Source organism: Amphiprion ocellaris, chromosome 7 (genome assembly GCF_022539595.1).
Source record: "Amphiprion ocellaris isolate individual 3 ecotype Okinawa chromosome 7, ASM2253959v1, whole genome shotgun sequence".
Lineage (NCBI taxonomy): Eukaryota > Metazoa > Chordata > Actinopteri > Pomacentridae > Amphiprion > Amphiprion ocellaris.
Window position 1 is genome coordinate 12349750 of NC_072772.1, and position 15800 is coordinate 12365549.

The 15800-nt window shown below is 39.1% G+C and overlaps 1 long non-coding RNA gene across 1 annotated transcript; it reads left to right on the forward strand.

Annotated features, from left to right (window-relative positions):
* The first annotated feature begins 9006 nt into the window (after window positions 1-9006).
* On the forward strand, window positions 9007-12546 carry LOC129349341 (uncharacterized). Its single transcript, XR_008602324.1, has 3 exons — window positions 9007-9080; window positions 9983-10083; window positions 11941-12546. It is a non-coding gene; the product is annotated as an uncharacterized LOC129349341 (long non-coding RNA).
* The last annotated feature ends 3254 nt before the right edge of the window (window positions 12547-15800 follow it).

Genomic DNA, 15800 nt, shown 5'->3' on the forward strand with positions numbered 1-15800 from the left:
TTGTGTCTTTGACTCATGATTCGGCATATTTGTCCTATTTTTAAAGTGTTGCGGTCTATTTTGCCCTGTTTACATGTCTGGTGTTAATATTACTCATCATGCTTTTACCATCTGCCCAACATTCTTGATGTCTGCTAGTGCAAACGAAGCATGAGAATCCACTGAACTCAGTTCATGTTTTCAGACTGACTGAGTGCATATGTTGCTATATGGAGCAGTAATCAGCTGTAGGGGGAAAATAACTGGTGTGAAGGGTTGTGTATTACTGTTGATGCGACAAGAATTATGAGCATATGTTCCTGCACTTACACTGTAATTGAGAGAGGCTTATGTTTGCATGCGTATTTGGACTGAACCAAGTGGTGAACTGGGAAGGAACATTCACTGGCAACAGGGTGTCAAAGTGATCATGTGCACTCAGCATGAGGAAGCACAATGGATGTGACACGTGCAGTCTTACTTGAAACGGTGCCATGCATGCAGCTGTGGTTTTTGTGAGATAAAAGCTAACATGTAATGGTAATTGCATGTCAGAGTGGAGGTAAACAGCTAAAGCAAATGCTAGTGCACAGGGTCCATGAATAAGAGATGGAAATGTTGGACTGTGGGTGAATGGATTTGTATTTCACATACAGTTTTGTATGAAGTATGCATATCTACTTCAGTTGACGTCAAACTGCAAATTAAATTCTGAGCTCCTCAAAACTTTACATTTAGAAGCTAAAAATTTGGAGATTGGGAGAAAGTGTAATTGCCTTGCTCTTGTTTTTCAACACAATTTTTAAAGCTGAAAGAGATTGTTAATGATGAAGACAACATGCAAGTTGTAATTCGTAAGAAGATTTCAGTCCTTGTTGAGCTGACAATAGCTGTGGTTATTGCCATAACAGCAAAAGTAATTTAACACTACAGCAAAGAGGCAATTTTTTTTCTCCACCCCACCAGAATTACAGCGGAGAAGCAAATTCTGTATCTCTTTACAGTGCAACCAAACAAACTCACATTGTTAATGAAGAAGTCAGTCAAAAATAATTGCAACCACAATCTGATTTCATGCTGTGCACAGTGTAGTAGTTTCCCCACAATAGCAGGACAGAGTAAAGCTGATTACCTTGCTGAGCATTTGGACGTGTGTGGTCTTTCTCCTGCCGCTCTCCGAACAGCTTACGGTGGCCGCTGCGTCTTATTCAGTTTTTTTTCCTATGCAAAAAGAATAGAAAAAAAGAAAAAGGAATTTAAGCAAAACGTGCAGAAAACAACTGTTTTTATTTTATTTTTTTTATAGAGGCATTTTAGATGACCATCATGGTTACGGTTAACTGCAGTGACAGACGTAACATTTCCTGAGGCTGCATCACAGTGTTTTTTGCCAGTTGAAGGCTTTAAATGTGACACGGTGACAGTAGGAAATGTTGAATTTAAATTTGCAGTAACTTAATGAACTCTGTTATAAATGCAAACAGCAGACAGCGAGGCTGAATCCTTTTTGGGGAATTTGGATGCTGCTGCTAGCAACAAAAACACCATACGGAGAGATATTTATTTGAATGATATACAATACAGAAAAATGTTAACCCTAAAACAGAAGGAGATTATGATTTCAAGCATGCAAAGGGAGAATTTAATAAACTGTTACTCTTCATATCTAGCAAAAACCATCTTGCAAACCTTTTCTCCCGGGTGTATCTATTTATCTATCCATCTATAGCTATTATGAGTTTGCTGATGTCTTACTGCAGCTGTATGCACCAGCAGCATAGAGGTCTTTTTTCAATACATGCCTGTCATAGCAGCTTATAAGAAAATGGCTTGGTCTCACACATATATGCAGGCACACATCCACACACAAACATGCTCTTGCCCTGTAAGCTTTTGAGTGAGTGCTGTCCAAGGTGCTGAGAGTTAAGCTGCTCTCTTGGCGTTGGCTGTATTACTGAGGCTGCCACTGGCCATGGTGCTGAAGTGGGAAGGTGTGTGCTTGTGCGCTCGTGTGTGTCCAGCGTGTAGCCAGCATTTTAGCTTTTGTAACAGGTATGTGCCATTCCGGTCACTATTGCTTGCGTATTTGGGTCTGTCAATCCCAGACTCAAAGAGACTCAGACTAGAAAGAGAATAATCTCTCAGACAGGAGGACTTTTCCAACCTTTCCACAAAGCAACTAAATGACGGTGATAAAACACATGTGCCCCATGTGAAAGTCATATACTGCCCCCATTCTCTGCTGTACACTCACACTCCTTCGCCATGTCTTGATGGCACTGCAGTTCAACTCTAACGCTTTTAAAAGACATGCAAGCCAAAAGACAGACATCTGGTGGAGAGAGATAAAGACAAGATGTCCTCTGACTCCATGACCCGACGCATCTCTCTCCTTTCATACGCCCTCCCCAATCCCATCAACCCCACTCCATCATCCTGAATAGGCAGCACACAGATCTTTGACAGCAAATCAGGATAGACGGCAGCCTCGGACCGTCCATTCACTCTCCTCTGGCAACCTATAGAAATCTCAAGCAGGTGGAGGGAGAAAAACAAATAAAAGATGCACATCTGAATAATGCAACAGGCTAGCGGGAGTGGGGAACAAACGGAAAGAAGGAAAAGGGAGAGGCAGATGTAGAGATGATTGACAGAGGAAGGAGAAAGATGAAAACAAAAACAATAAAGAGTAGCAGAGTTGAACACATGGTTACAGAGACAAATGTGAGAAAGAACAGAGAGGCAGACAGAGAAAAGAAAGGAGGATGGAAATAGAGATAAGAGGCAATGCGGGAGAGGATGGGAGAAACACAGGAGATAGAGGAAAGGTGGGATCACAGAGCTGAAAATGCAAGATAAATGGAAGAAATGACAGGAACACTGAGAAAGCAAGACTTAGTGGAAGTGGGAAAGGGAAGCAGGAAAGAAGTGGAGACAGAGCATCTAGGAGGCAACAACTCTGTTCCACTTTTGGCAACAAGGCTGCAGAGCAGAGAATGAACAGAGGACAGCATTGCTATTCCTTTCCTCTGCCATGTTTTCTTCTTTCCTTATCCCAGCTTGTTGTCATTCTTGATGTGTCTTGCTTTTTTTGTGGTTTTTCAATTGTTTGTGGCTTTTCAGTCACACCTATTTCAATACCCTGGTCTGCGTTTTGCATTTCTTATCTCGCGGGGCGTCTTTTGGCCCTTGCTGACTCCACGTTTCCCCTCTGCCTCTAAGTGCCTCCTCTCATCCTGCAGTGCATTCCTAATCCTCACATGCATTGTTTTGTTTGGCGACCACGCAGTGATGGCTAAAATGACAGACCTATTGATTTAGCGTGTCTGCTGACCATTTAAGTGGTGTTTTGATTAACTCTGTGTATGTCAGAGAAAGAAAATAATAGCTGGCGACTGTGTCTGAGAATTTCCTCACATCTCTGTGCACGTCTGCGTCTGTGTGCCTTCTACTGTGTTGTTTGTTTTGATTCGTCCATCATATTTCAGAAGCCATGGAAATATAACAAAGTAAACACAGTGTTGGATGGAGGACATTGAAACGCATACAAAGTCTAGTGTGACAAATAAAGTAGCAGTGACGTTACACAGTTTTTCAAGGTAGCTGACAAGTAGATTGTTCCAATCATATGGGAGAAGTTGCTGCGCTTTTATTTATGATTATTTACGCCGTCTGCCTATTATGCCGTCGACTCTGGCTGTATGTTTGGAGGTTGTCGTCATGCTGCAGGAGGAATTTGCAGAAAGGATTGCAATACCCTGATAATGTTGCATGATGGATCTAAACCAATTGCACAAAATTGAATGTGTATCAGAAGACATTTTTTTCTGTATTTCTTGTGCCAATGATAGCACCATAGACTCTTGAAGTCCCACTCCGGCCCTTGATTCAACCCATAAAAATCATCTGTGTATCACAGTTACATGATCAACTTTTATTTTCTCCATGAAAATAATCCCCACCTGCTTTAAAATGACTAAGATGTAACGCCACATGGTTGCTTCTTCTAGAATGCACAGATCTATTAAATTTCCGTCTCTCTCCACAGCACTCCCTATTTGCTGCCGCTGCTACTGTACTACTCTAAAATTACTAATTTAATTACTAAATGTGACACATAAAGCTGCAAAATTAGAGTAATTCACAAATGTACATTAGAACCACAAAATGATTCTGAAGAAGGATAATGTCACCACACCCCACCAGTTGACAAGATTGGTTATTTAGGTTTGCGAAATCCTGAAAGTCTGAGACATAAACTTTCATTGGTACACTGCAGCGTCAGGGTGGAAATGCTTCATTTTGACATTCACAGCTAATATCACTCATGATATGTTTTCCTCTAGAAATAAGAAAACACCATATGGACATATTGACAGGGCAAAACAAATGCTTTTCACAAGTAGAGCTCTTCAAGTGTACATGACTCCATCCTAGTATGAAAAAAGTCAGTGTAGGAATACTATCTGAGTATTATAGCCACATTCAGAGACCAGTACAAGACCTGAAGCCTGTGCATGTGAGAGAAAACACCAGCTAATGATGAGTATGATTTGCTGAGGATTGTCATTAATATGTCCTGCACACTTTAAGCCATTTATGGACAAATGATGGGCTTTTAAACTTGGGGAAAAAGTTTGATCTTTGACTTGTAGAAGAGGGTGCTTTGGTGCTTTCTGTTTGAGATTTATTTTGGATGGTGTGAGACCACAACATGTAGCCTGAAAGCGGCCCTCTCGTGCCAAACATGTGAGAGTTGGCACCCCTGCAGCCTTTGGTGGATGTGCTAGAAGCATCAGCGATTAGCACCAGCACTTTGCAGGCAAACGTATGTGATGGGGTTTAATGCTAGTGATTAGCATAAGAGATCAGCAATAGAAATTATATGCAATTATCATTAATGACCATAAACTCAGTGAAGTCTGGTAAATGGTTAGTGAAAGTAGACCAAACCCAGAAGTCCATGTGGTTGGATTTTTATAGCCTTTTACTGTGACCTATAAACAGTGTTTTATGTATATAGAGTGTGTAGAAGTTCAGAAAACTGCCAGAACAGCTAAGCTTAGTGTAGAATTACACAGGCAGGCTGAAAAGCTTGTTTATTGCATCATTCAGCCAGCAAAACTAAGTAGGTAACAGGGCAGCTGGCTTAGTCATCCACTTAATGCAGTTAGAGGGTATTATGAGGTTCTCAACCTGTAAAAAAGTAAATGAGATGGAGAGTTGTGAAAATAAGTTTGCTGTTTAATGTGGTTTTTGTCCTTACCTAAGAAAATGTCACTGGGTTTATGCAAAATGGACAAATGTTTTCTCCTATCCTGTACTCAATTTAGTAGTAGAACTTTATAGCAGAACTATGGCCATATGTTAAGGTCATCACAGCCATACCTACAGGGATGGCACATTGAGTGAATGCCAGTGGTGCAGGCTATTATAATAACACATAGAAGAGAGGCTTTGAAGCTACAGGTGATGCATGTGATTCAGTGTGTTGCACCAGACTGGAATCAAGACTTTCATTCTCAATCTACCATCAACTTTCTTGCTTGTGTTTTTTTTTTTTTTTTTATGGGCCTATTCACCATCTTCCAAAAAAAAAAATCTGACAGTCTCCCTTATCTTCTCTGTCCTGTTTCATATCATCTTTCTCTAAATTAAGAGTTGAAAAAAATCTTTGATGTGTTGATTTTTATGCTAAAATGTGAGGCAAGAAAGATATGAAGGACCAAGGGGGGATGTAGATTGAGGGGACATCACGCTGAATAATGCAGTAACAGACACCACGGGCTTCTTGTTGTCATTATTTATTTATTTTTCCCTGGAAGAACAGTGCATCCATTCGTCTTCTCAGGCAATTACTTTTAATTGGATAACCTTTTCGTTTGCTGAAGAGCACTATTTTTAACTTAGAAAGCACAAGGTGTTGGAGCGCCATGCTTTCCCTCAGGAACAGCTCGCTATGTAGATAGGTAGACTGAAGAGAGAGAAACTCTGTTAATATGGAAAGGAGATGCAAGAAGTGGGAGGGAGACAGGGAGAAGCCACACATCAAACAGATGGAAATTCCTTGTTTAGGGTGATTTCATATGGAAAAAAAAGAGCAGAATAAAGTTTTGAGGGAGAGAGATTACAAAAACACCAACTCTTCACACATGTTATAACTCCACCTGAATGGAAAAAAAGCCAGAATTCATACCTCAACAAAGTTATACAATTCGCAGTAAGTACAGATATTATCATTCAGTCTAGTCTGAGCTGTTTCTTCCAGCAGGACTGGGAGTAATAGATTCAGTTCTTCTTTTTGAGTCTCACATGGATGTTTTGGAGCAAAAAAAAAATGATTACCTGCTTCTGACTTCAAACATTCTAAAAGAATGTGTTAACTCTTGGGTGATGGTTCCAGAAAATTACCAAATGTATTTAAATTTCATGAGATATCCCAAAATGTGGGGCGCTCCTAAATTGCACCTTACATCCAATCAGTGTGAAATTCAAGCAAAATTGAACACCTACTACACCAATGAATTTACTGGGAAAAGATTAGGGATTGATCAATTTGGGGGTTTGTGGGCCAACCTTGACTATTGGGAATCAGGAAAGACCAATAATTGTTATTTGGAACCACTATACATTAAAAATAATGTTGTATCAGCATGTGATAGCAGAGAACCTGTCACTCATAACTCAGTTTCTTCATTAATAACAATGACTTTAACTGAATATGTAAAATAAAAATAGGAGTGATTCCTCTGTTTATGTGGTATTTTCTTAATCTGTCACTGTTCTGTCACTTTTATTGCTCAATAAGGTCCAGATCGATAAATTTTCCAGATGCAGTTTCATGGTAATTTGTGGCTGCCTGCTACCTTAGCCACTAGCATAGCCTTAGCCACGGTGAGAGAAGGTAATTTCCTGATTTGTGTTTGTGGCAACGGCTTATGCTTCTATGTTTGTTTCTCCTTAAGAGACATTTCTGAGACGACAGACAGAGAGAGGTGGCTGCATCAGACCTGAAGTAGCACATTTAATTTATTAATAGTTGATCAATAAAAATACAGATACAGGTCATCTAAAAAAAGCCAATAATCAACTTCCATAATTTGTTCATCCCTGAAGAATACAATATAATTGTGAACCATTTTAAAAGAACAGAAATACAACTTTATTCAACAATAGTTACCATCTTTCACTTCTGTGTCATAATTTAAGAAACCAAACAGTATAAGCTAAAGCTGCAAAACTTTGGCATAAACACCCAGCAGACAAAACTTTCACAATTAATGTAATACATAACCAAGCTGTGAGCACAAGTTGTGTATGTATGTGTCTGAAAAATCAAGGGAGGCAGAGAGAAGGAGCCTGTGCCAAGTAAATGTTCATTGCTCTGTAAAATACATTGCTGGATATCATTTGCTATTCACCATGCATCAGTTGAAGTTGACTGTTTAGTCAATTTGTATGCTCCATGTGTCACTTCTCTTTGTTTGGTGCAACCTGCGTCTGCTGCCATAGGCTTTCCAATCAGCTAACAAATCTAATCCTACATAAAGCTGGTTCAGATGCATGTGCCGACACAACAGTTCTGTCTGATATTATATCTGTTGTTGCTTTTCATTACTGCTATATAGCTGATTTTGTCGATTGTACAGATTACAGTTCCTGTTCTATAAAGCAAAACACAGTTCGAGTTAAACCCCCAAATCCACCAAAACATAATAAAGGAGGTAAATCAGACCAAAGGGGTTGCAGTTATTGTTGTAAATCAATCACCCCATGAAGAAACTAAATTGTAAGTTTAACTGTTGGATAAAGTCAGTCCACGGGGCTAACCCAGGGATCATGTCGGGTCTCCAAATGTGATGCGAGAGGGGAATAATGAGGAGACGTGTCTGTGATTAGTAGAAAAAATGACAACACACAGCTGGCTAAAATGCGACGTACATCGAAACGGAAAAAGCCTTCTGTTGATGGCCTGTGTGAATTGGCAGTGTGCCACTAGGAAGGCAGGAACCAGACCAAGTGTACACAGAAATACAGATTTTGTTATGTTTTGGGCAACCCCACAAGTAGTTGACAAGGCATGAAATCAGAGGGAAAGGGCTACAAATAAACTAAGCTGTTGTGATCTTGTTCTCTGGACTGCCTTCAGTGTGTTTTCAGGATTACACTGTCTCTGCAGCACTCTCCAAACTGGTAATGTTTTTATTTATTTTTTTAAACACAGCAAGAGATGCTGACACATTTGTTGGTACTATTTTTACACGTTCTGTTCTAGTTATTTTCTGTGCATGAGCATTAATGGCTGAAATGGGACAATGAAAATCTAGCAAAATATAAATGGTTGATGGTTGTTTATCTTTAATAAACCTACAGAAAGACCTCATCTCAGCTCTGCATGAAGTGTCTTCATTCCTGTTCATCAATAAAATCAGTAAGAGACAGAAACGGAAAAAAAGGTCTGTTTTTTCATTTTCTGAGACCGGAAGTGGTCATCAGCAAGTGTGGAGCCAAACGACAACACGATTCTCAGAGGGCGGAGCCAGAGCAGCGATTGGTCAGACCATAGATACGCTATATTGCCAAAAGTATTCGCTCACCCATCCAAATAATCAGAATCAGGTGTTCCAATCACTTCTATGGCCACAGGTGTATAAAATCAAGCACCTAGGCATGCAGACTGCTTTTATAAACATTTGTGAAAGAATGGGTCGCTCTCAGAAGCTCAGTGAATTCCAGCGTAGAACTGTGATAGGATGCCACCTGTGCAACAAATCCAGTCCAACAAATGCGCTTCTAGAAGAATGGTCAAAAATTCCCATAAACACACTCCTAAACCTTGTGGACAGCCTTCCCAGAAGAGTTGAAGCTGTTATAGCTGCAAAGGATGGACCGATGTCATATTGAACCCTATGGATTAGAAATGGGATGTCACTTACGTTCATATGCGAGTCAAGGCAGGTGAGCGAATACTTTTGGCAATATAGTGTATATATATATACAAGACAGCGCGCTAGCGTATCGAGTCTTCTATCTATATCTGTGGTCGGCACGTCTGGTAGCATCTCTGGCTGCTGTTGATCTTGTTTTTGGAGTAAAACACGGTAAGAAGATAAATACTTCTAACCAGTAGCGTTGTTTTGTTGTACGTTAAGTCAGCGACTAGTAAAGAGTTGTGTTTTGTCGTGTTTGAGCAGTTGGTCCGGACGCGTTAGCTAGCTAAGCGGCTAAGTTAGCTAGCGGGCTAATTAACACAGGTGGCTAACTTACCGCTGAACAACTGTGTTAGTTGCTGCTGCAGCTATCCGTCATTACTAGAATGACATTCTCAACTTGTATTTCTCTGCTGTGTATTTTAGCTTTTAGAAAAGTTATTTTACTTTAAGGTTAACTGAAACCCGTTCAGCTGCACTGAAGTTTAGCATTCAGCTGGTTTGAATTAAACTGGGCTTAATTTAACATTGCGCAACATTACCTCTCTTAATCTCCATAATTTCATTAAATTCCTTCTCTCGTCCACTGCTCAGGTTCAATCCAGTATATAAAGTGACATTAATAGTGAATAAACTAACATTCAGCCATTGTATTTATTTATTATTGCATGTATTTGTAGTAAAACATGAGTTGAAACATCCTACTTTTGGATCTAGAACTGCACAAGCCGTTCATTTTCAGTCACCTGATGAGTTAAACTCCCCTTTTTATGTGAGGTTGAAGCAGAAAGTCTGAGTTAACAAAGAAAGTTCTTTATAATTTGCGATACCTGTTATCTGTGACTGAGGCTTTAGTTTTTGTTGAGCTGATTGACACGTAGAAACTTTGTTCAGGAAGATTTCTCAGTAGGCTCAGAGGACAGGCTGCTTTTTACACAACCTTGTAAGAGAATGTCTGTCAATGCTTTCAGCAGAATTTAGAAACACAGCACTTCCTAAACAGATATTTTGAGGCTGTGAGGTTGAACATTTGAGAGTCTCTGTGTGTTTCTTTGTGGTCTTTCTGTTTCTAGGAGGAAGCTGAATTAGTGAGGATGACTCCTGCTCCTGTCATCTCTAAGCTCCTCACACATCTTTACCTGCACATGAGGAAAATCACTCCTGTAGAATGCAGGTATGTTTGTCATTATTATAAAAAGATGTTGCCTGGTGACCTGTCAGAAACCCGTCATACAGAGTCAGCCAAAAAATAATGTTTACACACATCAGGAAAAGAAAAACTTGCATAAATATTTCAATACCAAATTTATTCAGACATCACGAGATTAATAAAAGTGATCTTTGGCCTCTACAATTACAAGAGGTGCTCAAAGTGGTGGCCACTGGTTTCCAGACATTTCTGTTGTGTTGTAGACATCACTTGATGCTCCATTCATGAGGGTAGCGCCATCTGTTGGGAACACATCGTACAACAGGACACAGAGTTATCGTAATTTGATCAAACTTAGAAAGAGGTATCTATATGTATAGAAGTACTTACGCAAATGAAATATTTATAAAAGTTTTTCTTTTCCTGATGTGTGTATACATTATTTTGGCTGACTCTGTTAACTTAATGAGAACAAAACTGTCATTTAATTGTTGCTCTGAAAGCTTCTTTAGTGAAAACCAGCTGGTGTTCTGCTTTGAAACAAACTGCTGTTGAGGTCTGTGTTTTTAGGTTTAACCCCACAGTTTCTGAATGAACTTTTTTTTTTTCCTGATCAATGTGGATGTTATAATTGATGGTAATGTTTACTGATCATATAATCAGCATGACAATAAAACAGTATAACATTATGACCACCTGACTAATACTGTGTTGGTCCCTTTATGCTGCTAAAACTCCTCTGACCCAGTGGTTCATCAGAACCTCTGGGGATGTTCTGTGGATTCTGTGGATCCTGTGGGTTGCAGGGTGGGTCCTACCTAGACCAGGCTGGTCCTGGACCATCCCACAGATGCTCAATTAGATCTGGATGTGGGGAGTGTGGAACCCAGGTGAACAGCTTAGCTCTGTTGTGTTACTCGGACCACTCCTGAGCAGTTTTAGTTCTTCCTGCTGAGGGTGACAGCTGGCATCAAGGACTGCTGTTGCCATGGAGACTAGGGGGTTGTTTGTCCTGCAGTGTTTAGGTGGTGGTACATGTCAAACATCCATATGAACGTCAAGGTTTCCCAGCAGAACGTTGCATTAGAACAAGATGATGGATGTTGTTCTCTTCAGCTGTCAGTGGTCAGAATGTTGTGGCTGATCGGTGGATCTGTCTGCCTTTACTCTGACATCCAGAGTTATACAAAAGTGTAGTGTGTGTGCAGTGCAGAAGAGATTTACTTTATTGTATGCAGCTTTTTTTTTTTTTTTTTTTTTTTTTAAGGGAGAGCATTTTTTATCCACCTGAATGAAGACCTAATCTTTCTCTTCAAAGGATAGTTAATAATTACTACGGCTTCCATAGTGGTCTCATCAGAGAAAATCATATCCATATACAGATTTTTATTAATTCCAGGGCTGGTTCAGTAAAGATTATAATAATAACTACATCAGATAATTCTTTGTCGCAGTTGGAATTTTGCAGACTGAGAGACGGTTGAGAAGGTTTGCAGTTCTTATTTTAGCAAAATATGTTAGAATAGAAGATCTTTATTGTCATTGTACATGAAATTATCTGCCAACCAGCAAAGTGCATCAGTCTGAGGTATCTAAAAATAAATAAGTAAAGAAAAATGCTTCTAAAGCCAATAATATACAGACTATTTTGAGGGAATATTCTAAAAAGGAAAGTAAAGCTCCATTCTCACTCCTCTCAGGATAAACTGTCATTAAAATTGACTTTAAATTTAGCTTCAACACGAGATAAAAACATTTACTTTCATTACTGATGTTGTCAAGTTTTAATAAAGTTCATGCTACTTTTATAAAATGATGAAAGTGAATAAATTGTATTTCTGTGATCTGTGTTTGATTTCTGTCTTTTCTCTTGTCATCCAGATGTTCAGAGGGAGATGATGCCACATCTGGTCCAGCTGATGGAAGGTCTTGAAGTTCTCTGACTGGCCTCGACTGAAGATGGTCGTCTCACTGGATTTAAGGTTCAGATGCTCAGTAACAAACTCCACCAATGAGCCAACAGGGAAGCTTTAGGTTTATTAAATGTTGCTATGAAGGTATCGCTGTTTTTCTTTGAAGTACCTGCCCCTTTTGTCCTTGATGCCCAAAGTGCCTTTTTGTCAAAGTAGTTTTTTTTTAAATATTATTTAATTTGTTTTTTTTATTCATGTGTGTAAAAGTCTTTGAGGCCCAAAATAATAAATAAAACAAAAATAATAATAATTCAGATCTACCCTCGGTCGGTCACGTGATCCACGTAGACGTCCCTCACTGCTCTGAGGTTCCCAGATGTTCCCTGTAGCTCAGTGCTAGCGCCGCTAGTCTAGAAACCGGAGGCTCGAGGGAGGATGTTTTGCAGTGGGATTCGTTTGTGCACGGTGTATTTTAGATGACAGACTAATTGAAGTGAGCATCCTGTGTGTGTGTGACTCTAACACACCTCTCATCAGTTATAGCCGCTAGTTAACCCACAGTGTGCTGAGAGGATAAGGTATGCCAGGCTTCTTTCTGTTTCTGTATGTTTCTTTTGTCATGGGCAAAGTGCATCAGAGAGATATATTATTTTACTGTCAGTGAGTTGCAGTGTGTTTACTGTGTTTCTGGAGGCAGAGGTTATGTTATTTCACTGAAACTAAGTACATGCATTTTCACATAATTTTGGACTATTGCCGTATTAATACAATAACAATAATAATTAGAAGAATTTGAATTGTGATTTTCTCAACCTCTCATTTAAAGATATCATTACTTGTTTATAACATTTGCATATATAGACAAATTAAATATAATATGCATAAATATAAAATATATAACTTTTATAACCTTGCTGTCGTGCGCAAAGTGGAAAGTCAAACTGAATAAAAGTATAAATACACAAATACATTTAAATACATGATTTATATATCATTTCATTATTTTTTAAAATTTTATTATTAGCACTACGAATAATAAAGGGCAGATTATGAATCAGCACCATGGAGCAAATCTGTGGCTATACAGTATATGTCTTGAAAAGGTATGAAATTTAAAAGCAAGGACTCCAGGAAGAGCAGCCACAGTTAAACAGTCCAGTGTCTAATGGAGATCTAAATTCAACTTCAAAATAGTAATTTGTCATAAATACACTACATCACAGGTTGGGGTTTGAACCAGTGACCTTCTGATCAGTAATCCGGAGACTTAACCACTGCTGCACCTTATATTGTGAGGTATGTTTCTGTATGGTGTTTCAAATTCTTGCTCCATGTGCCCCCTTTTGACTTTGAGCACCTGCCCCTCCAGAGGTCTCTGTGCGGCCCTGCAGCACAATACAAAAAGATTCATGTTAGACATATTCCAGTTAAGATGCTAGAATATCATGATTTCTGTAAATTTACCTCAATAATATGAATGTTCAGGTTAAGATTGTGCAGTGATAATTATTATGTAAGTTTAGCTGATTAAAGTTTATGACTGCACTACAATATTATTTATTTAAATTGACATCATTATTAGAATATTTAAGGTCAGACCCTACAGTATTGAGATTAAGAAATCAAATATTCTATAGCATGTAAATACACTGAACTCATTTGGATACATTTAAGTGAGACTTTACAATATTATTTGACACAAATCTATCTAAATCAAATTTTTAATCATTTTTACTCCAAACATTTACTGGACTGATTTAAACATTAAAATCACTCCTTTCTAATCCTCTGCTGTACGTTCAAACCTGAGGCCTGAAATAGAAACACACAAGTATCTGATTGAAGGAAATTCTGCAGAATCCTGGTTCCAGAACATGATGATAGAATTGTAGACAAACTTTAACAAAAGCTGCCTGAGCGTTTACAGGTTTTTATGTTAGATTTCTTCAGTAATTTAATGAGAGTTATCAGAAAAAAATCAATTATTCATTTGAAGAACTTCATTTCCTAAAACATCCAGAATTGGAGCTCATATCTTTGGCAGCTGTAAAGTTTCTGCTCCTTCAAAGTTCACGACACAATGAATGAATTCCTAAAACACTCTCAATGCTGGAGAGCGTTTGTGATGCTGAAGCAGTGACCAGTTTTTCTGTTTCTTCTCTGGAGATGCACAATGAGGGACGTCTGCAGAGACTGAGAAAGAGTCTCACCACATCCTGACATGAGGAAAAAGACTTTATTGAAGACTACAATGAGAAAAACTATTAGACAGCAGATGGCTGCATTCAAGGTGAGCTCTGAACATTTGATCTGGAACAGGAATTCAATAACGGCAGCATGAGCTTCATTTCAGTCTGTAGCTGCTGAATTCATGGATGAATCATCTGGCACTAGAGAAGAAGACCATCAAACATCCATGTCAGCTGATGGAGGTCCAAGAGTCTCACCAAGCAAACAACCTACAGAGTGAAGACCTCGTATCTGATTGGACGGCCTCCTATTCAGCCACATGTGTGAACAAATGCCTCTAAGCTGATTTGTTTTCTAAAATAAATCTAGTTTGAGTCCTAATCTATGCCTGTGTGTTTGCTTCTTTACACCGCTGTTAACAGTTTAGGCTGTTAGATTGTTCCAGATAAGACAAGTACAAGATACTTCAGAGCCGTTCTACCAGGAGCCTGACAGGAAGAACTCCAACAGCTACTGAATGTTTCTGTGGTTCCCTCAAGGCTACAGAAGGAGCCCTACGAGGACGAGCCGGTCCACCTGATGGCGGCCAGTCGCTGCGGTTCAAAGCCAACACCGACTACGTGGACTTCTACTGGACCACATGGAGGCCTTCAAACTGGACCAACAAGTTCAGCGACTCCCCGACTCGTGGGTCTGAGGATGCCGCCGAGCCTCGTTCCCAGCCGGCCTCCTGTCTGTGGGTGTTTGAGTGCTGAGAGGTTTGTGGATGCATGTGAACGTTCTGTGTTGAAACAGCAGCTTTGGACTCAGTAATGCCAGGAAAAACCAAGAGCTCCTTTATTTGTGACTTCCACTAAAAAAACTGATGAAAATAAGTTTGCCAGGGTTCTGACTGATAACAGATTATTAAATAATAAAAATAATCGTTTAAATATTCCTTTAAACAATCCTTTTAGGTCTACATTTCCTTTACACTGACTTCTTGGTATATGTACAAGTATTTTGGGTGGAATATACCATTAAGCCCAATGTTCAAGGGTTGTTCTGGGAATATACCATTAAACCAACCTTTTAGGTAAATGTTCCAGGATGTTGGGTAGAATATACCATCAGATAAACCTTTTAGGTCTACATTGGAAGATTTTAGTGTAGAATATTACTCCAAACCATCCTTTAGGTCTACATTTAAGGTGAAATACTCCTTTACACCAAGATTTTTTTGGTCTACATTGTAGGATTTTAGGTGGAATATTACTTTGAACGAACTTTTTAAGTTTATGTTCAAGGATGTTGGGTGGAATATACCATCAGACCAACCTCCAAGGTATACAGTAGTGAATTTTAGGTGGAATATACCATTAAACTCAACTTTTAGGTCTGCATTGGAGGATTTTAGGTGGAATTTTCTTCCAAACCGTCTTTTAGTCTACATTTAAGGATGTTTAGGATGGTATATTCTTCCAAACCAACTTCTCAGGTCTACATTTCAGGTGGAATATTCCTCCATACTAACTTTTTTGGTCTACATTGAAGGATTTTTTCTAAACCACCCTTTCGGGTCTATATTTGAGGTTTTAGGAGGAATATTCTTTTTAACCAGCCTCTCAGGTCTCTTTTAGGATTTTGGATCGAATACTC